A 26,368-nucleotide genomic window follows, 5' to 3' on the forward strand; every position below is an offset into this window, starting at 1 on the left:
AAGAAATCAAAAGCGGCTGCTTCCCCATCCGGACCGATTACCAGAAAAAGAAAGGCTTCTTCCAAGAGGGCGACAATCTCAAAGCTATTGGACAACGTTGTTGAAATGGTTGTTGATCCTCCAATAAACCCGGTTTCGCAAGAAGATGACGAACTCGAGGAAGAAACCGTACCGCTGACCAAAAGACCGCGAGGTCTTGAAGTGATTCCACTTAGATCGTTTGCTCCACCGACTTCACCTTTCACCGGTACCTCAGGCGGTCAAGGATCTTCCTCCAGACCTGGCACCGATCCTTGCAATCCAGGCAAGGGAAAGATGACGGTGCAAATGCTAGATAAATACCTGCCCAAGAAAAAGAGATAGAAGCTTTCTTTAATTATATATTAAATATGTTTAACTTAGTATAGTTTTATATATATATATATATATATCAAGTATTTTTGGAAACCGACCTACATTTTCATTCTTGCATGGTTTTGAATATTTTAAATAAAATAATCAAAAAGGGGGAAATTGATAAGATCAAAATTTTCCAAACACAATTTTTCTCAAACTTTTCGAAAAAAATTGCTAAGTCATTTTCCAAAAATCCGGCCAAATGAACTATTAAAGAAACCGGCCTACATTTTCATTCTTACATGGTTTTGAATATTTTAAATAAAATAATCAAAAAGGGAGAAATTGTTAGATAAATTAGACCAGTTAAAATAAGAACCTAACAAAACAAACTTCCTGTGCAGGAGAACGGTTAAAGAATTAGGTTCGGTCAAGTAACTCAACCGGTCAAGCAATACAACCGGCCATGAACCTAACCGATCAGGAAGACAAGACCGGTCAGAAAAGAAGGCCAAAATCGTTGGTCATCCGGTTAACCTGAAGCTATGAAAAACCGGAAGTCATCCGGCTAACCTAAACAACCGACCGGTACAAATAGATACTTTGAGTATCTGTTGAAAATGATACCAAAGGGATAGACCTTAATATTGCGATATTCATATAAGTCTGAGGACAATCTGCAGGCTGTAGAAGACCGTCCGACAAGATCTTTCCACTCCGGGATAAATTAGAGGCGCAACCCTCCAGGTGCAGGCAACTGTCCAACCGACAGTTACTATATTAAGTAAAAGACAAACCTAGCCGGTTTGACCTATACACTGGAAGTCTAGACAGCCAGGTTTGAAATACTGAACCTCTGCTCAACCAATCAGAATCAAGAAGAAGAAATGTGACCGTTGGCACATTTCACCTATAAAAGAAGGAGCTGAAGAGGAGTAAATGCAGTTATAAAAAGTTACCAGCTCTACCAACTACAAGCTCTAAGAATTATTAATTACAAGTTTATCTCTCTCTACAAGATTTAGAGCTCAAGTGTTCATTTGAAGTAAAATTACAATTTCGGTGAGAATTGTACGAGTGTTATCGAACAGCAAATAAGTCTCGATCAGATTGTGTTTGTGTATTCCTTAGTGAATATCCTTCTCGCGGTTTCGAGAGGAAGGGGTGACATAGGAGTTTTATCTCCGAACATCCATAAAAACATGTCTTGCAATTTACTTTTCTGCCGGATTTACATACTAACCGATTCTATCTAAACCGATTTACTGAATCCCAAAACCGATCCACCAAACTCCAAACCGACTATATCTAAATCCGGTTCTAATCATCCTATGTACGTGCTGCTTCAACCTGAAACAAACCACTTCTGCACTTGAACTCGGTTCAAGGGTTTGTGACAGTTTGTGTAGTATTGAAACCCCGGTGTTAATCTCTAACCGGATTAAACACCAATCCTTGAGTGTAAACCGGTCAGACCTCGGTCCTCCAGCTGCGACCTAGATCCTAACAGGTAAGATTATCCACGGTAACTTAACTATTAATAATGTACTTTTGGTAGAAAACTTTTGTTATAACTTAATAAGCATTAGTCAAATGTGTGACAATGGTTACATAGGTGACTTCCAAAAGTATGCATGTCTAGTTAAGGATCAGCATGAAAATACCATATTGAAATGTAGTAGAATAGGAAATTAATATAGGATGAATTGGAAAAATAAGATTTTTAAACCAGTATGCATGATTGCAAAGAATGATAATATTTGGTTATTGCATAAGAGACTAAACCATCTCAATTTCAAAACCATAAACAATTTGTGTTCAAAAGAATTGGCAAATGGAATACCCAAGTTAAAGTTTTCTAAAAATAAGATATGCTCTGCTTTCTAGATGGGCAAACATGTCAGATCGACTTTTAAAACTAAGGGTAATATTCAATCCGACTAGTGCCTGAAATTATTGCACATAGATCATTTTAGTCCAATTCCAGTAATCAGTCTAGGTGGGATGAGATATACCCTTGTCATAATATATGACTATTCTATATTTACTTTGGTTGTTTTTCTAGCTTCTAAGGATATAACAGCTAAACAAATAATAAATATCCTTAGAAGACTACAAAATGAAAAGGCTTTAACAATAATTAAAATAAGAAGTGACAGAGGTATTGAGTTTACCAACAGACGTCTGTCACTATTCCTTGAGGAGTCTGGTATAAGACACGAGTTGTTTAGGGACATAACTCTACAACAAAATGGAATTGCTGAAAGAAGAAATAGAATACTAAAGGAAGTGGCTAGATTAATGCTTGTTGATTCTGGTGTTTCTCAAAGAATATGGGCGAAAGCCATAAACACATCGTGTTACACTCAAAACAGATCAATGTTCAATAAATTCCTGAATAAAACATCCTATGAAATATTTTGTGGAAAACCCCCTAAAGTTGTATATTTTAGGATTTTTGGGTGTAACTGTTTTATTCATAATAATTGCAAGAGTCATCTGACTTTCTGACTTCTTTTGATGCCAAAGAAGATGTTAGTGTAATGTTAGGATATTCAACAATTAGTAAAGAATATAGAGTATTTAATATACAAACTCTGATTGTTGAAGAGTCCTTACACATAGTCATTGACGAATCTGTGGAAAGCAATTATAACGAAGTCATCAAAGTAGCTAACAGATTAGAAGATGTTAACCTTCAATCTGATAGTGATGATGAAGCTTAGGTTCTAAGAAACAAGAGGTTTGATCAGCCAGCCGATATGGTTGATGCTCTACCAAATGTCCAGACTATAAGTCAACAGGATGCTGATAGTCCGGATATTGCGGGGCTAGTTGATCAGACATATGACCTTCTTTGACCTAATTTCATATGGAACAAGAACCACCCGCCTAAATCCATTATTGGTAACCCGTCCACTCCTATTAGAACAAGACACAATTTAATGGATGAGATGGCTAATTCAGCGTTTATTTCATAATTAGAACCTAAGAAAATAGATGAAGTATTGCTTGATCCCGATTGAATCAATACAATGCAAGAAGAACTAAACTAGTTTGAAAGAAACAGAGTATGAAATCTAATTCCAAGATATGAAAATGAATCGTTCATTGGATCTAGATGAGTATTTCAAAACAAATTAAGCGAAGATGGACTAGTTGTGAGGAACAAGGTCAGGCTAGTATCTCAAGGCTATAGACAGGAGGAGGGAGTTGACTTTAAGGAGTCTTTAGCCCCTGTAGCAAGACTTGAAGATATTGGGATATTCCTAGCCTACGCCGCTTTTAATAATTTCAAAGTTTATCAAATGGAAGTTAATAGTGCCTTTCTAAATGTCATTCTTAATGAACATGTGTATGTCAAACAACCTCTAGATTTTAAAGATCATTCGTTGCCTAATGATGTGTTTAAGTTATACAAAGCACATTATGGTCTTAAGCAAACTCCTAGAGCTTGGTATGATACCTTAATAAAGTTTTTTTATATGAACACGATTTCATAATAGGCACAGTGGATAAAATTTTGTTTAAATTTGTTAAGAATTCACATATTTTACTTGTTCAGATATATGTTGTTAACATTATTTTTGGGTCAACTAATCCCAAACTTTGTGAAAATATTTCTAAGCTCATGCATGACAAGTTCGAGATGAGCATGATGGGTGAGCTGACGTTTTTCTATGCCTTCAGGTGCGTCAACTTAAAGATGAAATCTTTATCAACCAAGCCAAGTACACGAGGAAATTTCTAAAGAAATTCGTCTTGGAGAGCTACTCAGCTTCCTCCACCACCATGAACTCATCTAGAAAGATGGACAAGGATGAAGATGGTCAGAGTGCCGATATCACGACATACCGATGGATCATAGGCTCTCTGCTCTACGTAACACCCAGCCGACCGGACATCATGTTCTCCGTTGGTGTCTGCGGGAGATTCCAGGCTAACCCTAAACTATCCCACTATATAGCTGCCAAGCGTATCTTAAAATATTTAAAGGGGACTCAATGCGTTGGACTGTGGTATCCAAGGATTCCAGTTTCAACTTAATAAGTTACTCTAATACAAATTATGCAGGGTGCAAAATTAATCAGAAGAGCACCAGCGGAATTTGTCAATTCCTAGCTGACCATCTCATTTCCTGGTTTAGAAAGAAGCAGACGTCCATCACCACATCTATAGCAGAAGCAGAATACCTTTCCGCAGGAAGTTACTGTGCTTAATTGCTTTGGGTTCAACAGCAATTGAGAGACTATGACATCTAGGCAGACGATTCTCCCATTTTCTATGACAACACCAGTGTGATATTGATCACATACAACCTAGTGTTGCACTCTCGGACCAAACATATCTACATTCAGCATCACTTCATCCAGGATCACGTGGCACAGAAGAATGTCTGACTGGAATACGTGCCAACAGACCTTCAAGTGGTAGACATATCACGAATCCACTTTTAGAGACTATGTTTTTCTATTTAAGAAATATCTTTGGACTTCTCGATTTAAACTAAATTTATCATTCATTACAAAATTATTTCATGCATAAATAGGGGGAACACACATTTTTAAAACACAATTTATTGTTCATTTTATAAAAATAACTTCATGCATAAATTTAGGGGGAACCCTTCTCTAAACTAAATTTATCATTCATTTTATGAAATATTTTATGCATAAATTTAGGAGGAACTTGTAACACATCAGATAAGCCAGACATGTTGAAACGGATGTTCCCAATAGCGCCGAAAAAACGTTCATTTGATGAAACTGTACATCAGATGAGTTAAGCTTAAGTTGTCCGAAATTTTAACTTTATTAGACGTTAAGTTGTTGAGAAGACGCCTTCCAAATAGATGCCTTACGCGAGAAGACGCCTTCCAAATAGACGTCTTACGCGAGCATACACTCTTTGGTTAGACGTCATGCTCCGCGCAAGTAGACGCTCTTTGGCTAGAAGTCTTGCTCCACGCGAGCAGACACTCTTTGGTTAAACGTCTTGCTCTGCTCAAGTAGACACTCTTTGGTTAGACGTCTTGTCCCGCGCGAGCAGACGCTCTCTAGTTAGATGTCTTGCTCCACGTAAGTAGATGCTCTCCCTAATAGACGTCTATCCACATTGAAATGGAATGCATGTGGACATCACAACTAGTCGGCTGTCTCAGTGCTCACCAAACGTCTCTTCTTAAGCAAATGGGGGACAACTATATCAATCTTATCAAAATGATGTCATTTCACTCCTACCTTTAAAAAGTGAATGGTCAAATTATTAACAAATAACATGTAGACACGTGTTTTTCATGCACTAAGATGTGACCAACACCCTATATTGCTTATCAAACACTTGTTATTTCTAATGATGTCTTTTAACTCGTAAATGATGAATTTTAATTAATCATGTCCTTTCCTCTAAATGACGGTTCTACTAATGATGCTTTTTGAAATTTGTATCGCTTCAAAACTATTTAAAGGGAGCCTTGCGTACAGGAAACGGTTCATACTCCCTTTGCTTTCTAAACCTTAAAACCTAAACTATATTTGCGTTCTCTACCGTCTCTCTAGAATCTCTTTTCATCTTCTTCTAATTTATATTCAATTAAGATGACTTCTTTCGCACAAAACACTTTGCAGGTTGATTTCGAGTCAATGTATGCCGCGAGGTTGCTAGAGATGGCGGCCATGCTCCGAACCCTAGAGGCATCTGGCCTTAGAAAGTTTTGTTGGGTCAAATTATTTTGACTGAGTGTTGAAATAATTTAACCATTGAGATTTTGATGATGAAATGACTTATGTGTTTTGATGCAGGTGTATTGAAATCATATTTCATATGACTTGGCTCTAATTATGATCATTAGACCGATTTTGGCATTAGATGGACAAAATTAGACGTGCAGTCTAACTTAGTGCAGTTAGACGTATAGTCTAATGAATGTATATAATTAGACGTAAGTCTAACTCAACGGAGTTAGAAGTGAATCTAATGAATGCATAAAATTAGACGTAAGTATAATGTATACGGAATTAGGCGTTAGTCTAATGTATACGGAATTAGATGTTAGTCTAATGTATACAGAATTAGACGTAAGTCTAATGTATATGGAATTAGACGTTAGTCTAATGTATACGAAATTAGACGTAAGTCTAATGTATACGAAATTAGACGTTAGTCTAATGTATACGGAATTAGACGTAAGTCTAATGTATTCAAAAGTTAGACGTGAGTCTAACTCCTTCAGATTAGTCTAAGTTAGAACCGGAATTAGACGTGCAGTCTAATGGTTAGTGAATGATTAGACAGGTAGTCTAATGCATTGTGAAAGTTAGACGTGAGTCTAACTCCTTCAGACAAGTCTGATGTAGAACAGGAATTAAACGTGCAGTCTAATGGTTATTGGATAATTAGACGTGTAGTAAAATTAAGTGAAAGTTAGACGTATGTCTAACTCCTTCAGACAAGTCTAAGGTAGAACCAGAATTAGACGTGCAGTCTAACTCAGTGGAGTTAGACGTGCAGTCTAATGGTTATTGTAATTAGACGTGAGTCTAATTCTATTAGACCAGGTGGTCTAATAGACTCTGTTATTAGAAGGGGATGTTTGATTTATTAGACTGATTTTCACAATCCGTCTAACTGAAATACGTCTAATGCTCAACTTAAGCATTATGCTTGAAGCTAACATTCGTCTACCCATATGCTATAGTTGTACCCTACTCCTACTCCACTTTCTAGTGAAGATCAGTACAACATCTATATGAAACCAACCAACGAATGCCACGTAAGAGAATTTTCCTCATATTACTTGTTTCTCAGGTACATCTCTGATGGAATATTCAGCGCACTACCAGTGGTGTACGACCACGATCCAATGGAAGAGTGCCACGTATCATTCTAAAAGATTCGATCGTTAGCTCCTGCTCAGTATTTAACAAATCTCAAGGACAACGGACAATCTGTCTTACGAATTTGCTGATCTCGATCATCTTGCTTACTGAAAATTACTGATATTCTCAAGCCTTTGAATATTCATATTGTGAAGCTGCTTTCTGATTGTACTGTGTGTGAATCAAGAGAGAGCTAGAATCAAAAACACCTTTAGTTGAGTGATATTCTTCATCTACTAATTAAATAGAAAGTGTTCTGTTCAATAGTGAGCTAAGAGTGTGTAAACTGTATTTGATTCGAATCATATTATAGTGAATCCTTCCGGTGGTTGGAAGAAGGGGTGACGTAGGAGAGTTTCTCCGAACATCCATAAACAAACTGCTGTGTTCTTTCATTTGTCAATTTTTCATATTTAATTTTGAGGTTCAAACCCAAGTAAATAATTCTGCCTTGAATCTGTTTCAAGTGTTTACAAGTGTTTGCGTAGAATAGAAAGCAGATTTGTTGGGTCAAATTATTTTGACTAAGTGTTGAAATAATTTATCCATTGAGATTTTGATGATGAAATAACTTATGAGTTTTGATGCAGGTGTATTGAAACAATTTTTCATAAGACTTGGCTCAAATGAGGGTCATTAGACCGATTTTGGCATTAGATGCATAAGAATTAGACGTACAGTCTAACTCATCGGAGTTAGACGTGTAGTCTAATGAATGTAAAGAATTAGAAGTAAGTCTAATAAATATACGTAATTAGACGTAAGTCTAATAAATGTAAAGAATTAGACGTACAGTCTAACTCATCGGAGTTAGACGTGTAGTCTAATGAATGAATATAATTAAACGTACAGTCTAACTAATCGGAGTTAGACGTGTAGTCTAATGAATGTATAGAATTAGACATAAGTCTAATATACACGGAATTATACATAATTCTAATGTGTTCGAAATTAGACGTACAGTCTAACTCAACGGAGTTAGACGTGTAGTCTAATAGACTTGTAATTAGACGGATGGTCTAATAGATAACCGGAATTAGACATACAGTCTAACTCACTAGAGTTAGACGTGTAGTCTAATATATTTGCGGAATTAGACGTGCAGTCTAACTTAGTGGAGTTAGACGTGCAGTCTAATAGAAAGTGAAAGTTAGACGTGAGTCTAACTTCTTCAGACAAGTCTGAGGTAGAACCGGAATTAGACGTGTAATCTAACTCAGTGGAGTTAGACGTACCGTCTAATGGTTTGTGAATGATTAGACGTGTAGTCTAATGCATTGTGAAAGTTAGACGTGAGTCTAACTCCTTTAGACAAGTCTGAGGTAGAACCGAAATTAGACGTGTAATCTAACTCAGTGGAGTTAGACGTACCGTCTAATGGTTATTGTAATTAGACGCGAGTCTAATTCTATTAGACCAGGCGGTATAATATACGTTTCTATTAGAAGGAGATGTTTGATTTCATTAGACTAATTTTACAATTCGTCTTACTGAAATACGTCTAATGCTCACCAATTCGTTTAAGGTACATCCCTGATGGAATATTTGGCGCACTACCAGTGATGTACGGCCACGATCCTTGTGCTCAGAATCTACTGTGTACAATGGAGGCTTTCCAATGGAAGAGTGCCACATATCATTCTAAAAGATTCGACCATTAGCTCCTACTCAGTATTTTAACATATCTAAAGGACAACGGACAATCTGCCTCACATAACGAACAAGCAATCGGATTTTACAGAGAGAGAAACTGTTCTATCTTCTTGTTTACTGAATTCAAGCTTTTGAACATTTATTATGTGAAGATGCTTTCTGATTGTACTGTGTGTGAATCAAGAGAGAGCTAGATTCAAAACACCTTTAGCTGAGTGATATTCTTCATCTTGTAATTGAATAGAAAGTGTTTTGTTCAATAGTGAGCTAAGTGTGTAAACTGTATTTGATTCGAATCATATTATAGTGAATCCTTCCAGTGGTTGGAAGAAGGGGTGACATAGGAGAGTTTCTCCGAACATCCATAAACAAACTGCTGATTTCTTTCATTCCTGTCATCTTTTCATATTTCACCTCGTGCTTCAAACCCATGTAAACAATTCCGCCTTGAATCTGTTTCAAGTGTTTACAAGTGTTTGCGTAGAATAGAAAGCGAATTAAACCCCTAACATGATTTCTTTCAAACCGTTTTCATTAGCGTTCATCCTTAGCCAGACCCCCGTCTCTATCGATAGAGCCTATCTTAACAATTGGTATCAGAGCCCTGTTTCAATTCTCAAGCCTTTCCTGAAATATGTCGACCATATCCAAAGATGCCATTGCTAAGGCAATTCCAACTTTCTATTGAGAAAACTACATTGTTTGGAAGAAAAGAGTTCGTTCTCATCTATCCTCTCTTCATGATGACATGTGGAGCGTTGTTACAGAAGGTCCTATCAAGATTGATAAGGAAAAGGCTGACTGGACCGCTGATGAAAAGAGGCAGAACAACCCCAACAACATGGCTCTTGATGTTCTGTATAGATCTCTCGATGACAGTATGTTTAACTACGTTATCAAATGCGATACTACCAAAGAGGTCTGGGACAGACTCACTCAACTGTGTGAGGGCAACGAGCAAACCAAGGAAAACAAGATCATGGTTTCCACTAAACAGTTCGACAACTTCAAGATGCGCCCTGGTGAAACAATGAACGATTTCAACACCAGATTCAGCAGGATCGTCTCCTCTCTGTCTAGCCTAAGCAAGACCTATAGATACCGGGAGCTTTCTATCAAGGTCATGTGCGCTCTTCCAAGGGAATGGGACATAAAGACTATGGCGATGAGAGAATCCAAAGATCTTAATAAGATCTCTCTTTGATCTCTTTGCTGATCTCAAGACCTATAAGTTCGAGCTGAACTGTAGGATGGAGGAAGATCATCCCACGTCCGTTATCATTGCCAAGGCGCTGGTGACTGCTGAAGAGCCACCAACCGCTCCGGATGTGAATATGGCAGCTCAGCAGCTGAGCATCGATGCCATGTCTCTCTTCGTGAAGAAGTTTGGCGACTTCATGAAGAAGAGCAACTCTAACTCAAACTCTTCAAATTCTAATGATAATAAAAAATCTAAAGCTAATGTTACTTGTTTTAACTGTGGTATTAAAGGTAATTATACATCGGAATGCCGGAAGCCAAAGCGTGAAGATGCCAAGGATGATGGAAAAGAGCTGAAGGCTCTTATGGCAGGTGACGGGAAGAATAGAGGAAGCAGCCGTGGCTCTTATTTTTCATCCAGTGAAAGTGATGAAGAAGAGGTGGCATGCTTCATGGCAATGGAAGATGAAGAAAGAACTCAAGAGACTGAGGTATTTGACTTCTCTTCCGAAAGATTTTCAAGGGAACAACTGGTAGCTGCACTAGATGACATGGTCATCGAGTACAGAAAGCTAGCAGAATCCCTAAATGAAACTAAACCTTCATCAGATGTAAATAAACCAAATCTGTCTCAAGCTGAAGAGTTAAATGTTTTTGAAAAGAAGATTGAAGAGATCTCATCTGAGAATGAGATGCTCAAGGAACAGATTCAAACCCTTTCATCTGAAAACAAAAGGTTAAACTATGTTGTCTGTGCATGGACATTGTTTGGAGATACTGTCAAATATCAGATCAACATGTTGAAACTTGCTGGATCTAGATCCGGATTGGGATTTAATAGCAATGACCCTAATCTGTCATGCAAAAAGTCAAAACCATATGACAAACTTAAGCCAATAAGTTTTGTCAAAGGAAGTGTGACTAACATTGAATCTGATCTGATAGGATCGACTTTATCGTTAGAGACGGGGGTCTAGCTAAGGATGAAGGCTTATGAAAAATAGTTTGAAAGAAATCCTGTTAGGGATTTAATTCGCTTTCTATTATACGCAAACTTGTATAAACACTTGAAACGGATTCAAGGCGGAATTGTTTACTTGGGTTTGAAGCACAAGATGAAATATGAAAAGATGACAGAAAATGAAGAACACAATAGTTTGTTTATGGATGTTCGGAGAAACTCTCCTACGTCACCCTTCTTCCAACCACTGGAAGGATTCACTATATGATGAGAATCAAATACAGTTTACACACACACTTAGCTCACTATTGAACAGAACACTTTCTGTTCAATTACAAGAAGATGAAGAGTATCACTCAGCTAATGGTGTTTTGATTCTAGCTCTCTCTCGATTTACACACAGTACAATCAGAAAGAAGCTTCAAGAATGAGTTCAGTAAGCAAGATGATTGAGTAGTCTCTCTGCAAAATCAGAATGCTTGGTTGTTCGTAAGGTTTCGTGTCAGGCAGGGTTGCTTCGTCCGTTGCTCTAAGGATTGGTTAAATACTGATCAGAAGCTAACGGTCGAATCTTCAAGAATGATACGTGGCGCTCTTCTATTGGAAATCCTCCAATGTACATAGCAGGTTCTGAGCACAAGGATCGTGGCCGTACCGAACTGGTAGTGCGCCAAATATTCCATCAGGGATGTACCTACAAAACGGGTAATGTGAGGAAAATTCTCTTACGTGTCATTCCTTGATTGGATGCATATAGCTGTTGTACTAATCTTCACAGGAAAGTGGAGCAGGAGTAGGGTACAGCTATAGCATGTGGGTAGGAGAAATGCTAGATTCAAGCGTACTGCTTGAATCAGAGCATTAGACGTATTTCAGTTAGACGGATCAGTCTAATGAAATAAGTCAACTCCTTCTGATGAAAAACGTCTATTAGACCGACTGGTCTAATATAATTAGGCTCGCATCTAATATCAATAACCATTAGACGGGTACGTCTAACTCCACTGAGTTAGACTACCACGTCTAATTCCGGTTCTACTTCAGACTTATCTGAAGGAGTTAGACCCAAGTCCAACATTCAATAATTAGACAATCAGTCTAATTATAATAACCATTAGAAGGGTACGTCTAACTCCACTAAGTTAGACTACCACGTCTAATTCCGGTTCTATTTCAGACTAATCTGAAGGAGTTAGACCCACGTCTATTAGATGGGTACGTCTAACTCCACTGAGTTAGACTACCACGTCTAATTCCGCGTATTCATTAGAACATCCATTTAATTCTTTACGCCTATTAGACTTACATGTCTAACTACGATGAATTAGACTATACGTCTAATTCTATTAGACTTACGTCTAATTCCGTGTATTCATTAGACTACCCGTCTAATTCTTTACGTGTCTATTAGACTTACACGTCTAACTCCGATGAGTTAGACTGTACGTCTAATTTTATTAGACTTACGTCTAATTCCGTGTATTCATTAGACTACACATCTAATTCTTTACACATCTATTAGATTTACATATCTAACTCCGATGAGTTAGAGTGTACGTCTAATTCCATTAGACTTACGTCTAGTTCCTGCGTCTATTAGACTACCCCCGTCTAACTCCGTTGAGTTAAATTGAGCGTCTAATTTCATTAGACTTGTGTCTAACTTGATGTGAATGGAGATCAAAATCGGTCTAATGACCCTCATTAGAACCAAGTCTAAAGACATGTTTGTCTTAATACACCTGTATCAAAACTTATAAATTATTTCATCATCAAAATATCAGGAGATAAATTATTTCAACACTTAGTCAAAATAATATGACCCAACATGATCCTATTCATGAAGAAGTGGCTTTCAAAAATGAAATAGTTTATGTTCCGCCTACTGTTAGCTGGCTTAAGAATAAGCTAGAAGCAGCTAACAAGTCTGGGAATCTAAAACCTGACTCTAAGTCAAGGAGTTTTAAAAGAAAACTTTCTTCAAAAGTTAAGAGATCATTGGCTAGCAGGGAGTCATCTGCTAAATCAAAATCTTATGCATTAATCACAACACAAAATGGGAAGTCCATCAGAATAACTCAAATATGGATTCTTAAGGGACTAATTGATCGAGGACCCAATTGAGTATGGGTACCAAAATGTGTAAATAGTTTCTTTTTAAGGTGATGCAGGAGGATTGCAGGAAGGAAGCTAGAAGAGTACTCTTCTGAGTACACAACTGGGAAGATCAACAATGGCAGTTGCCATTCTAGTAGAATAAATATTTTTATTTGTTAAAAATGTTTTTGGTCTTTGGACCACAAAAATTATTCATTACATTTTTATGTCCATATACATAATGAGAGGAAAAATTACTTTGGAAGTAAAGATACTCTCCAGACGAATATCCTTAATCGGTTTAATTAGACAAGGGTGTCTGAAAGAAATAGTGTGTACTTAGACGTATTCTTGATCAAAATATATTCATCTAAGTCTATATGTTGAGGTGTTATACCTACGCGATTAGACAGACACATCTAATAGACGTTAGACGTTTTTACGTCACGAGCTAGAGGATGATCACGTCTAATCAAACACACGTCTAACAAGTGGTGTTTATGCGGAATTAGACGTACACGTCTAATAAATATTAATTCGTCTAATAGACATTTTTGTTATATGGATTAATGGAGTAAGAAAAACGTCTAACTACGTGCTGATTAGACTGATCAAGGACAACTGTTCCACGTTGAGAGCTATTTATTTTTCCCGCTCAAAACATTAAACAGTCATCTCTTATTAACATGGAGACACGTGTCTCTCAAGTTTAGAGAAAATGACTGATACTCCCCCATTTTTAATAATGACTTCTTGAAAAAAGATGTCTAACATTTATTAATGGGCCATACCCTTAAGAAAAAGACGGTTATTCTGTATTTCCCTCTTCTGTTTATATAAAGACATTAGTGCATGAGTTTGAAAGTTTTCAATCCCTCGAAATTCTTAAGAACCCTAGTTCTCTTTGCATTTCTCTCACTAAATCTCTCTGAAATCTTGTGTCGTTTCATATTCCTTCAAAAATGGTGAAGAAAATTACTCTAGGTCACTGTACTTTGCAGGTGGATTTTCAATCGGTGTATACTTTCGATCAACCGGAGGTGGTGGAGATGTTCCGAACCCTAGAATATTCTGGGTTAATGAAGTATCTTGGCGGTCCGTTCATCTTTTATGAAAAAGAAGTTTGCGAGTTCTTCAAAACAACAACTATGGTGGATGAATCCATTGTAGCAATCGTCAACGGCATGGATTTCTCCTTCGATGAAGCAGTTTATGCGGAGTTCTTTGAACTTCCGATGGAGGGGACTCATTCGACCTGATCATTTCTTCAGAAATCATGGAGGAGATGAAGAGAACATTTTCTGCCGATGGTTCGATGATCCATGTAAATGGACTCAAGAATGCATTCAAACCGCACTTCATTCTGTTGAACGATGTGGGTGCAAAGGCGCTACAAGGGAAATCTGACTCCTTCCATCTCTATAGTCAAGATGGTTTTGACTATATGTGCGCTATTTCGAAGGGAATCCAGGTAAACTGGGCTCATACCCTTTTCCATAACTTGTGCTTCTCGATCTGTCAAACAAACAAGGAAAGCATAACATATGCGGCTCAACTGAGTCATCTGTTGAAGCATATGGGGGTTCCTGTTGGTAAAACTGTGCAGATCAACTCTCCAAGAGTATATACTGCTCTTACAGTGGATAACACACTAATGAGGATGAAGAACAATCTTGAATCTGCATCTAGTGCTTCTAGTTACCAAACCGGTGGAAGACCCTCTACTGGATCCATGCAACCTCATGCTTATGTGTTGTCAGTAGGAACTAGAGGAGATAATGAGCCCAAAGCTCTTAACCGAGGAGACAATCTCATGTATCAACTAAAAATGACAAATTCTAATATTTCCATTAGGGAAATTCTGATGTACTCTATCGAGCATAGGAAAGTAGTCTTTAATGATTTAAGCAAGTTATTGTCCCTACTAACACCACCCTAAAGAACTAGTAGGAATCATATCTGCAATTTTACAAAACAATATGATCGGTTTTGAAGACAAAGATATTCCATCATCGGATCAAATCATGATAATGCCCTCTACATTTCTGTGCAAATGGAGAGAAAGACTGTTCCGATGGTATTGATATACAATGGATCTGATCTCAACATATTCCTTGGAGGACTCTTGAGAAGCTAAGAATATCCCGAGATGATATCATACCATTTGACCTGTGTGTTAGAGGTTTCGACAGTTTTCATCGCGAGATAATGAGTTGCCTTAAGAGCATTGTCTAAGTCACTAACATCCATTTTCAAGATGACGTTTTTTATTCAACATGTCACCTTCATATAACTTGATCTCAGGAAGACCATGGCTTCATCAAACCAAGACTTTAGCCTCTACACTGCATCCAAAACTCAGATTCATCACCAACGACCTAGTCATCACAATCAACGACACAACTGACACCAAAACAGTCATCGAGTCTATCCACATTGACACCCCTAAGGTTGAACTAAGAGAGTTCGAGATATTTCCAATCCACTTTGAAGGTAAATACTCATCTAAAAACCTTAAGTATGCTTAACCTCCCATCCATGAAAATGGGATATTTCCTAGAATGGGTTTAGGCCCAAACGCCAAAGGAATGACATCATTTCCTCAACCATGTTGTAACATGGATCGCCACAATATATGATACATTCCTACATAATTCAATAAATCCGCAAGGAAAGGATATCCAAATGATACATAGTTGTTCCACAAACCTTGAATGAACAGTTCATCCGTGAGGGACAAAGTACCCTATGCCTTGACTTCCCGGAACCTTTATCAGTCAAGATTAATAAAGACATTTTCCATGTCTCGAAATCTTTTCAGATTATCCTCATAATACTAGCTCTTTTGTTTGCATGATTAAAAAAAGATTAGACTATTGGCACGATGCCCTCCAAAACTTTGCTCGGAATCCAGCTCTTTTAGTCCCCAATGAATTGATTCTCTTTCATCCATCGATACTATGATCGATAAAAGTAAAATTCGTTCTCCTCTCATGTGTAGATAGATATTAAATACCGTATATTGTATGAAACTTAAGAATAATTAATTATCATATCATCTTCTCTTACATGTAATAAACCCCTCGATGTAACACAAAAGTAGACTTTGAATCTATGAGTAAAAATGATATTTCCTTTTACTCTGACTTAAATTTCGAAACAAAGACTTCTTAGAAACTAATGATGAGATTGTCTCCACCACGTAAAAGACAATTGAAATCAATTTAAACACGACCGTCAAACTTCCTTCTTGCATGCGTGCACCTCTAGAAGTTGTTTTTCTAATCGCACTAATTGGTATAAGTTGAAACCCACAAGAACGTCTAAAAACTGTTGAGCTACTAAAAACCAACAAAGATGTGTTCACCTGGTCATACAAGGACATGTCATACATTGATCCAAAGACACATGACATCACATTCTTTTTATATCTTAACGCTAAACCAATAAAGTAAAAGCTCAAACGAATGAAAGGGGAAGTCGTGAATAAAATCCAAGAAGAAGTCCGAAAGCAACTCGAAGCTGAATTTTCTCGAGGTAATGAAATATCCTACCTGGAAAGCCAATGTACTCCCAGTTCGAAAGAAAGACGCAAAACTACATGTGTGTAGATTATCGGGATTTGAATAAGGCTAGCCCTAAAGATCACTTTCCACTACCACACATCGACATACTAGTAGGCCATGCTGCCAGTCATTAACTATTGTCATTTATGGACGGATTTTCAGGATACAACCAAATCTCGATGACACTACAAGACAAGGAAAATACCACGTTTTTAACGGAAGTAGGAACATTCTTTTATAGGGTTATGCCCTTCGGTCTTAAGAATATGGGATCTACCTATGAAAGGGAATCCACCATGAACCTTCATGACATGATCCACATGTAAGTGGACGACATGATTGTCCAATTGAAGCATCGAGAAGGACATTTTCTAAACATCGAGAAATTCCTGCAACGAATCAAGAAATATCTGCTACGAATCAACCCGAAGAAATGTAACTTTGGAGTCACAAGTGGTAAAATTATTGGCTTCTTAATCATATAGAAGGACTTCAAAGCTGATCCCTTTAATACAGAAGCAATTACGTCTATGCCAGTCCCTCGAAACGAAAGAAAGGTCCACGATTTTATGGGTAAAATCTAATATATTAGTTAATTCATTAGTAAACTTACTATGACATGAGATCCGTTGTTAAGCTACTGAATAAAGACCAAAAATTTGTATAGAATGAAGACTGTTAATAAGCATTAGACAAAACCAAGGATTACTTAATATCCCCTCCCATACTCATACCGCCAGAGTCGACATTCCTCTGATCCAATACCTTACTATAACATACACAACCATGGGAAGCCTATTGGCTTAAGAAAATGATGACAAAATCAAGTCGATTAAATACTACATCAGTAAAAAGATGACTAGGTGTGAACTTAATTACACTCCAACTGAACAAATCTGTTAGGCATTAGCATGGGTCACCAAAAGGTTGAGACACTACATGCAATCCCACCCCATCAAGTTGGTATCAAGATTGTACCCGATCCACTTCTTGTTCCAATGAACCATTCTGTCACCAAGACTAGCCAAATGGATGATGATATTATCTGAATACGACATAGCCTACATGATACCTAAATCTATCAACGAAAGCATTGCTGCAGACTTCCTTGCTGAACAAAATATCATCGAGGGAATAATGAGTATAACATCTAACTCATGGAAACTGATGTTTGACGGAGTTTCTGGAAATCAAGGTTATAGAATTGTAATTCTGTTAGTTGATCTAAAGGGACGTACAACCCAATATCCATAATACTTTTATATCATGTCACCAATAACGAGGCTAAATATGAGGCATGCCTCTTGGGTCTCAAATTAGCATCTGAAAAAGGGGCAACTAAGCTAGAATTCTTTAGTGACTCTAACTTGGTTATATGCTAAGCCATGTTATGTGAAAGGGGAAAATATGAAACCCTACCACACCCACTTGACCAAACTCATGAATAAACTTGATCAAGTATCATTTGTTCACACTTTAAGAAGCCAAAATCATTTTGCAGATGCCTTGACTACTTTGGCAGCCATGACTCAAATTCCAAATAGAATCAAAGTTAAACCTCTAAAATTCTAATAAAAGTAATGACTTAGTTTTGAATCAAGAGTGGTCACTTCCTATGAGAATGCTGTTAAACCCTAGTTTTAATACTCTCTAGAAGTACATTGAGTATGGAGTATATCTTATCACTTATGAGCTAAGGAACGACAAGCGTTGCACTAGTATTCCACCAACTATGTTTGGATTGCCAACATACTTTACTATCGATCTTTCGATAGACAAAACATGCTCTGCAAATATAATCTTGAATCCACGAAGTTCATGAAAGAAGTACATGCATGAACATGTGGCCCACACATGAATGAAATTACTTTAGCCAAGAAAATACTCTATTTAGGATATTATTGGTAAAACCATGAATAGGAATGTGTGAGTTATGTAAGGATCTGTCATCAGTGCCAACTATATGCTAACCTTAAGCAAACACCGACCTCCTTTACAACATGACATTCCCTTGGCCCTTTTCTACTCGGGCATCGACGTAAAAATAAATTGATAGGATCAGTGTAATCAATAGAGACAAGAGTCTAACTATTGATGACAACCTTTGGAAAGCAGTTTGATAGAAATCCTGTTAGGGATTAATATCACTTTCTATTCTTCACAAACCCTTGCAAACTCATGAATCGATTCATGTGCGGAAACGTTTGCACAGGTTTGAAGCTAAGAACAATTGAAAGAAGAGAAGACATAATGTAAATGACATAGCGATTTGTTTATAGATGTTCGGAGCAAACTCTCCTACGTCACCCCTTCTTCAGACTACCGGAAGGATTCACTATATTTCTTTGAATCAAATACAGTTTACTAGATAGCTAGTAGTTTACTTCTTTGATTCTATCTCTCTCATGAAGATGATGTACAAAATTAGTAAGAAAATAAGCAAGTAGACAACAATTCTTGAGATAGTGCCAAAAATTAGCAGCTCATCCATTGTCCTTGAGGATCTTTATATAGAAAACAGACATCAACGGTCGAATCTTCTACATTTACACGTGGCGAGCGCCCATTTGAAAACTGCTCATAGTACAAGAGTACATCAGACTCTGTGCACAAGGATCGTAGCCATACCAATCTGGTAGTGCGCCAAACATTCTTCTAGGGTTGTCATGCAAGGAACAACTAATGGAAAGAATATTTACTTACGTGGAATTCATTCATTGGATGCAATGGTTGTCGTATGGAACTGCACAGATCTGTGGAGCAGGAGTAGCGTACATCTAGTTGATCATGGGTAGACGATGATAACTTCAAGCTGTTGTTGAAACGAGGCATTAGACGTGCTTCATTAGACTACCAAGTCTAAGGAAGTTAGACGCCAACGTCTAATAACGGGATCCATTAGACCACCAAGTCTAATGGAGTTAGACGATACGTCTAACTACATTTCACTTCAGACTTTTCTGAAGGTGTTAAACGCCAAAGTCTAACTTTCATCTGTTAGACTGCACGTCTAACTACATATCTGTTAGACTGCACGTCTAACTACGTATCGGTTAGACTACACGTCTAACTACGTATCTGTTAGACTGCACGTCTAACTACGTGTCTGTTAGACTGCACGTCTAACTACGTATCTGTTAGACTGCACGTCTAACTACGTATCTGTTAGACTGCACGTCTAACTACGTATCTGTTAGACTGCACGTCTAACTACGTATCTGTTAGACTGCACGTCTAACTATGTATCTGTTAGAATGCACATCTAACTACGTATCTGTTAGACTGCACGTCTAATTACGTATCACTTCTGACTTCTCTGAAGGAGTTAGACACCAACGGTCTAACTTTCATCTGTTAGACTACACGTCTAACTAGTAACACGTCTAATTAGTCTGTTTCAAACTAAATCTTACTTAACATATTTTCATGCACCTGCACAAAAACAATTAAACGTCTTAACTTTATTCTTATTTAAGTTTTACACTAGTTCATCATCAAAATATCGTTAGTCAAGATAATTTGACCCAACATAAATCCTCACGCATCAAATGGGTTGAAGAAGCCTATAGAGAGGGGGTTCTGAATATAGTTAACATCTTATGAATTTCAATTTGATGTTAATCCTATGAGGGATTAAGATCTGTTTCTATTCCTTAAGATCTTTACAAGCTCTCTTGAACTACTTGATGGATTTGAAGCGTCAGAAAAGCGAATGCAAAGAGAGAAAAGTAAATAACACAAAGAGTTTTATGGATATTCAAAGATAAAACTCCTACGTTACTCCTACGTATCTGTTTAGAGGATATTCACTAGAAGGATTTGATTAGTATAGAGCACCACACAAAACCAGTCAGACACACGAGACTTAACAACTGCTAGCTTCTAAACTCTTAGTTAACTCTTTGTTGAATAGAACAACCTTTGTTCAACTTACATCACACTATTAATGACTATCAGGTAGTCTAGTAAATTATCTCTCAGCATAGCGTAGTGAATTATAGAATACACTTGAGAATGAATGGGCTAGAGAGAGAATAAAAGATGGAGAGAAATTTGGTGATCAAGTGATTTGCCGTTATACTTTGCAGTCTTTATATACTTGAAGTGTAGCAACAGTCGAATCTTCTTCATAGACACATGTCAGCGTTTCGTTGGATGTACGCCAGATGTACGGGATAGTACACAAGAATATATTCGTACCAGATTGATAGTGCATGGAATATTCTCTAAGATCGTGTTGTACTTGATAGTACAACGCGGGAAATTTGAATAGTGGTGTACGTGGCAGTTGTTCATTTGTTGTTTGACCTAATTTGTCATACTACTAATCACAAACACTACTGATGAGATAAATAGATAGTTAGAAGCTTCTTCAGACGACTGCTGAAGTAAGGCATCAGACTCTTCTTCAGATGCCTACTGAAATAAGGCTTCTTCTGAACACGTATTTCTTTAAACTACAAGTTTGTTAAAGTCAGACGACGACTGCTCGTGCACTACTTCAGACTACCACGTTTGATGTAGTTAGATGACGTCTGCTCGCGTATTACTTTAGACCACGTTTGATGTAATTCAGACTTCGTCTGCTTACGCATTACTTCAGACCACGTCTGATGTAATTCATACTTCGTCTGCTCACACATTACTTCAGACCATGTCTGATGTAATTCAGACTTCGTCTGCTCGCACATTACATCAGACCACGTCTGATGTAATTTAGACTTCGTCTACTTGCACATTACATCAGACCACGTCTGATGTAATTTAGACTTCGTCTGCTCGCGCATTACTTTAGATGACGTCTAATGTAATTAGACAACGTCTGCTTGCTCTTGCTTCAGACCACGTCTAAAGATATACGTCTTTTGAGTAGAACCTGCACAAAGGTAAATTACACAACTTATTTATGTTCTGAGCATACCTTTATTTTGTACAAGCTACAACTTAGTTATATTCAGACCACATCATTAAAACTATGTCGTACTTATTTTCTTAAGTTTATTAATTAATTATTTCTCTTTTAATTAATTTTCTATTTTCTTTATTTAACTTAAATTAACAATTCCCCCTTTTGATGATGTTAAAATTAAGTTAAATAAAATCAAGTTAAGAACATGAACTCAAAAACTAGCCAATATATTTAAAATAATAAAATACATAAGATAGTAGTTTAAGATCCCTCCCTTTTAATTTTTGGATATTCATCACGGAGACCTCTTTCAATGAACATGAGGTTTGCCAGTCGAGCACCACCACCAGCACCACGATCACCTCCACGACCTCTTCCTCGATATCCTCAATCAGGTTGGCAACTACCTCGGCCACCTTAGACAGACTGACCATCTCGGACTAGCATCCTTTTTGAACGAGTTCCCCGAGTACTTGTTCTCCCTTGATTGCTACCTCCCCTATTTTTAACATTATCAGGGTCAACATCAATGAGAGCTTTGACTTTAGGAGCTTCGCCAGCCGCATCTTCTTCAGCCTGGAAGCGTCAAACAACCGCGTCAGCATCTCCGATTCGCTCATCTTTCGTAGTCTTAAGAGATTTGGCGATTTCGAGCATTTGGAGAGTTAGGGATTCAATCGAAGACTTCGTCTCATTATGAAGCTTAAGACTTAAAGACTTGGTCTTTTCATGAATCTCATTTCTCTATTTGATTAGAAATTCTTGCATCCTTCTCGTCTCAGTGTGGAGTATCGTTAAGTCGTGAGTATTTTTCACCAAGTCTTTATTAGTACTCCTTTGAGTCGCGGCTAAATCAGTATTAGTTTTAGAGTTTACTGAAGATTTTATTTCAAGATTATCCAGCCTTTAAGACATAAAGTTTACTACAGCCTTTATTTCAAAATGAACTTGCGGAAACTCATAGCTACCGGAGAGGCTTCCTCAGACGAAGAAGGAAGAGAGGAAACAATGTGGGAACCGACTGGAAGAGAGTGAATATGATTAGCATGAACTCTTACTTGTAAGGATTGTTGTGGTTCCTTGTCTTGAAAGGATGCTCGAGGCACATTGATCAACACCCTAGATTTACTTCCAGCTCCTTGGGTTTCGGTGTATATATCCTTGACAAGGTCCAAAATCTCATTAGTGTGGAGGGATACACTAGAGTGAGACTTTTTGGATTTTGAGGGAGATGGTTGATTGGATTGATGGGGAGTAGACTCTTTCTCTTCAGACTCCTGCCCGTCTGAAGAGATCTTGACAACATCATCTTTGGATGCCCTCTTGGAATAGGCTTGTTCCCTCTCAGTAGATGAGGTATGTCTTAGTTCAAAGTATTTGGTGGGTCCCCCCTTAGTATGAGTGAAACCCAGGGGAAATGGGAGTCTACACAAGATGGATATGGTTTGGACGCTTTCTTCTGAACAGATAGAGGCTACTTCTCATACGTTGGAGTGATTACCTGATTATCTTCTGAAGGGATGCACAACTAATCCCCCGAGTAAAGATCATAGAACCGCTTTTTTTAAAAGAAGAATTCTACTACTCAGTGATCTGAAGAGCCAACTTCTCTCCAACCACCGAGAGTAGTTGTTCAGCCGTAGATGTAGGGTTCGGCTCACCTTAAGTAAATTACATTTCCTCAATAAAAGACATATGTTCAAACCCATCTGAATGGTTCAGATCTAATCGAGATGCCTTATTCGGAAGAGCATCAAAATGAGATGATTCAGTCCCACGGACGTATCAGAGCGTAGTGGAAGAGTTCAAATCCGAGAGAAGATTAAGATTTCGAAGAACCTGCGCATCAATTTGAGTTGTTCTATACAAAGGATTTCAATTTTCATTCCTTTGGCAAATGATGTGAAACAGTGTGCACCCTCTTGCATTGGATGCAATAAGCTCTCTCGTCTTTAGAGCTTCGTTAACACCTTGAGTATTGGCCCAAGAGAGGACCGATTTCTCCATTTGCAGCAGCTCCTTCCACCTTTTCGTCACACTAGATTCTGGGTTGACATCACTGAATTTTGTGTGAAGCCTGGTGCTGACCCATTTATCAAACAAATCGATTTTAATAGACTCCTTAACCTCAACCTCCTCTAGGATGAGGTCGATCGTTTGAGTGGCTTCGGATAAGAGTTCGGGAGTTTCTTCAGCTATGTCTTTTCCCTTTCCTACAACTTCAGTATGTTTGGGATCAAAGGCAGGTTCTCTAAATATTATGCCCGGAGCCCCTCGGACTACTCTTAGAAGGGCGAATGAAGACATATTCTTAGAGAAGACATTTGCTTGAGGCTCTGCAACAGGACTAGTATTCGTCTGAATGGGTGCTAATTCATTAGTCTGCCCAGCATATAGACCACCAATTTCTTCAATAACATCAAATATAGACGTAGGTACATCCTCCTGCTCTGCTGAAGGAAGGATAACATCAATCAGACCAGCAACTTCAACAACCACTAGTTCGGCAAGGAAGACAAGATTGGCTTCTCCCTAATTCTTCTCAACGATTTGACCAACTGTCTTAGCAGTTGGTTCAGCAGCATATTCCACAACATGAACCTCAACAAAAGAAGGCTCTACAGCCAAGAGTAATGTTTACCTCAAAGGTCGTCTAAACAACAGGGGACACCTATATTTGACTAACAATAAGCCCAGACTCCGTCTGATCAATAGGACTAGCGAGCGCCGTCTGACCATAAGTGATAACAAATGTCGTCTGACCAGAAGCAAGAGTGGACGCCTTAGCTGGCACCTTGAATGCATTGGGTAAAGGAGATTGTGGGGCATATAGTAGAGGAATAGAAGCAACAGGGGCTTCCTCTATTCTCGACCTTTTTGGATTTGAGTCAACTTCTCCAGAATCTCCAATAGCTTCCCTTTTTGTCTAGAGGAACTAACTTCAGATTCCATAGACGACATCTTTGTTCTATTCGTAGGGGTCTTCCGACTGGTGGTCGTAGGACGCCTAGACCAAGTGGTCGACTGACCACTCGTCTGTTGAGCCGAAGAGTCTAATTTAGATTCCTTGACGAGTTTTATACGCACTATAATTTTTTTGGTAGTGGATCTCGTCATTATTCTGTTTTCATTAATGGTCACACCTTTGCCCAAGGGCACCTGCAGATGCTCCAGAAACCAACCTAGTTGGACTAAAAAGCTTACATTCTGCTTGCTGAGAGGAGAAACAATCTAGTAGAGGATAGAGAAAAGAACTGACCCCCAGTTGACTTCTAACCCTTTTCAAATGGTTACCATCATCTTGAATTGATCTTGTGTGTAAGCGTCGAACGACCCTAATTTCCCTTGAATCGATTTAGCCACATTATCGCTTAGAATACAGAACTAATACTTTAGGAAGTTCTTCTTCCCGTAAATGTTCACCGAAACATCAATATCTAAAAATAGGTTTGCATCTCTAAGATATCTTCGACTGGAATCTCAACAACAAACGTGTGGCCTTCCGTCAGAAGCCCAAAGAACTCAGTGAAGGAGGCTTTGGAGAAAGATATTTTGGAACCTTTCACCGTTGCCGAAGTAGAGTCACCAACGATCTTTCCAAAGGCAAAGAACTCGCCCACCTCAAACTCATGAAGAGAGAATGCACCGCCAAGGAACTTCCTGAGGCGAGACATCTTTAGAGTTTTAAACATGACCACCATCTCCGGCAATTGAAGCTCGTACAAATAGTTGAAATTCACCTGCATGGTGTTTTGAGCAAAGGGAATAGTCTTCTTAGTCATCTTTAGGGTTTAGAAAACGATGAAGAATAAGAATATTTTTCTAGAGAAAAGGCAGATCTAAGTAGGGTTTAGGGTTTATAAAAATCTTAAAGAGAATGAAACATATTTTTGGCATGCAAAACACTCTTAAATAGATTTGAACAACCATGTGTCCCATGAGAAATCTTTAAATTAAACCGTCACATAATTTAAAACATTTCTTAGACGCCATCATTAAAAGACGTCAATTAAATTAAGATATTTCTCTTAAAAGCCATCATTAAACGGCGTTTCAATTATCATAAAAATATCATTAATTTAAAAACGTGCGGTAATGAACCGTCAGATATATTAGTCATATTTTTAACAATGATAGACACGTGTCTTCATATTATTCGATATTTGGAGATATTTAAAAGATTTTATCTTATCTCATAAATATTTCCCACCAAATATTTCAAAATATGACTATTTACTGTCTTGGTGGGAAACGTACAAGGACAACACATAAAAAATAAGACAACGGCCCCACTCGTCTGTTGAAGAGGCGATTGAAGACGCACGTAGACAAATATTTGTCTATGTTATCTGCATACCTTGCGTTTAAGCTTGGTAGGACGACTGTTCAGAAGAAATCTGCTGGTGCATGACAACAACTGAGTCAACAGACGTCTGCTTCACATTTAGATATCTGACCACGCTTAAATTGCAAGCTACTTAAGCATAACTCGTTTGATACATGATGTTTTCAGACGATTGATCTGATCAGTCTAATTAGAGATATACGTCTTAACATGTCTGTCCATTCAACTTAATAACCAATTTTCCCCTAAATTTGTATATACTTAATTAAATTTGTAAGAAAACTTAGTCTAAGGGAGTGAGTTTGTGAAGACGTCTACTACTTGCTGATATGTTGGAACATATTCCAGCCGAATATGCTTCTGATTGACATGCTCCCGGATGAAATAGTGTCGGATGTCCATATTCTTGGTTCTACAATGCAA

Source organism: Impatiens glandulifera, chromosome 4 (assembly GCF_907164915.1).
Source record: "Impatiens glandulifera chromosome 4, dImpGla2.1, whole genome shotgun sequence".
Lineage (NCBI taxonomy): Eukaryota > Viridiplantae > Streptophyta > Magnoliopsida > Ericales > Balsaminaceae > Impatiens > Impatiens glandulifera.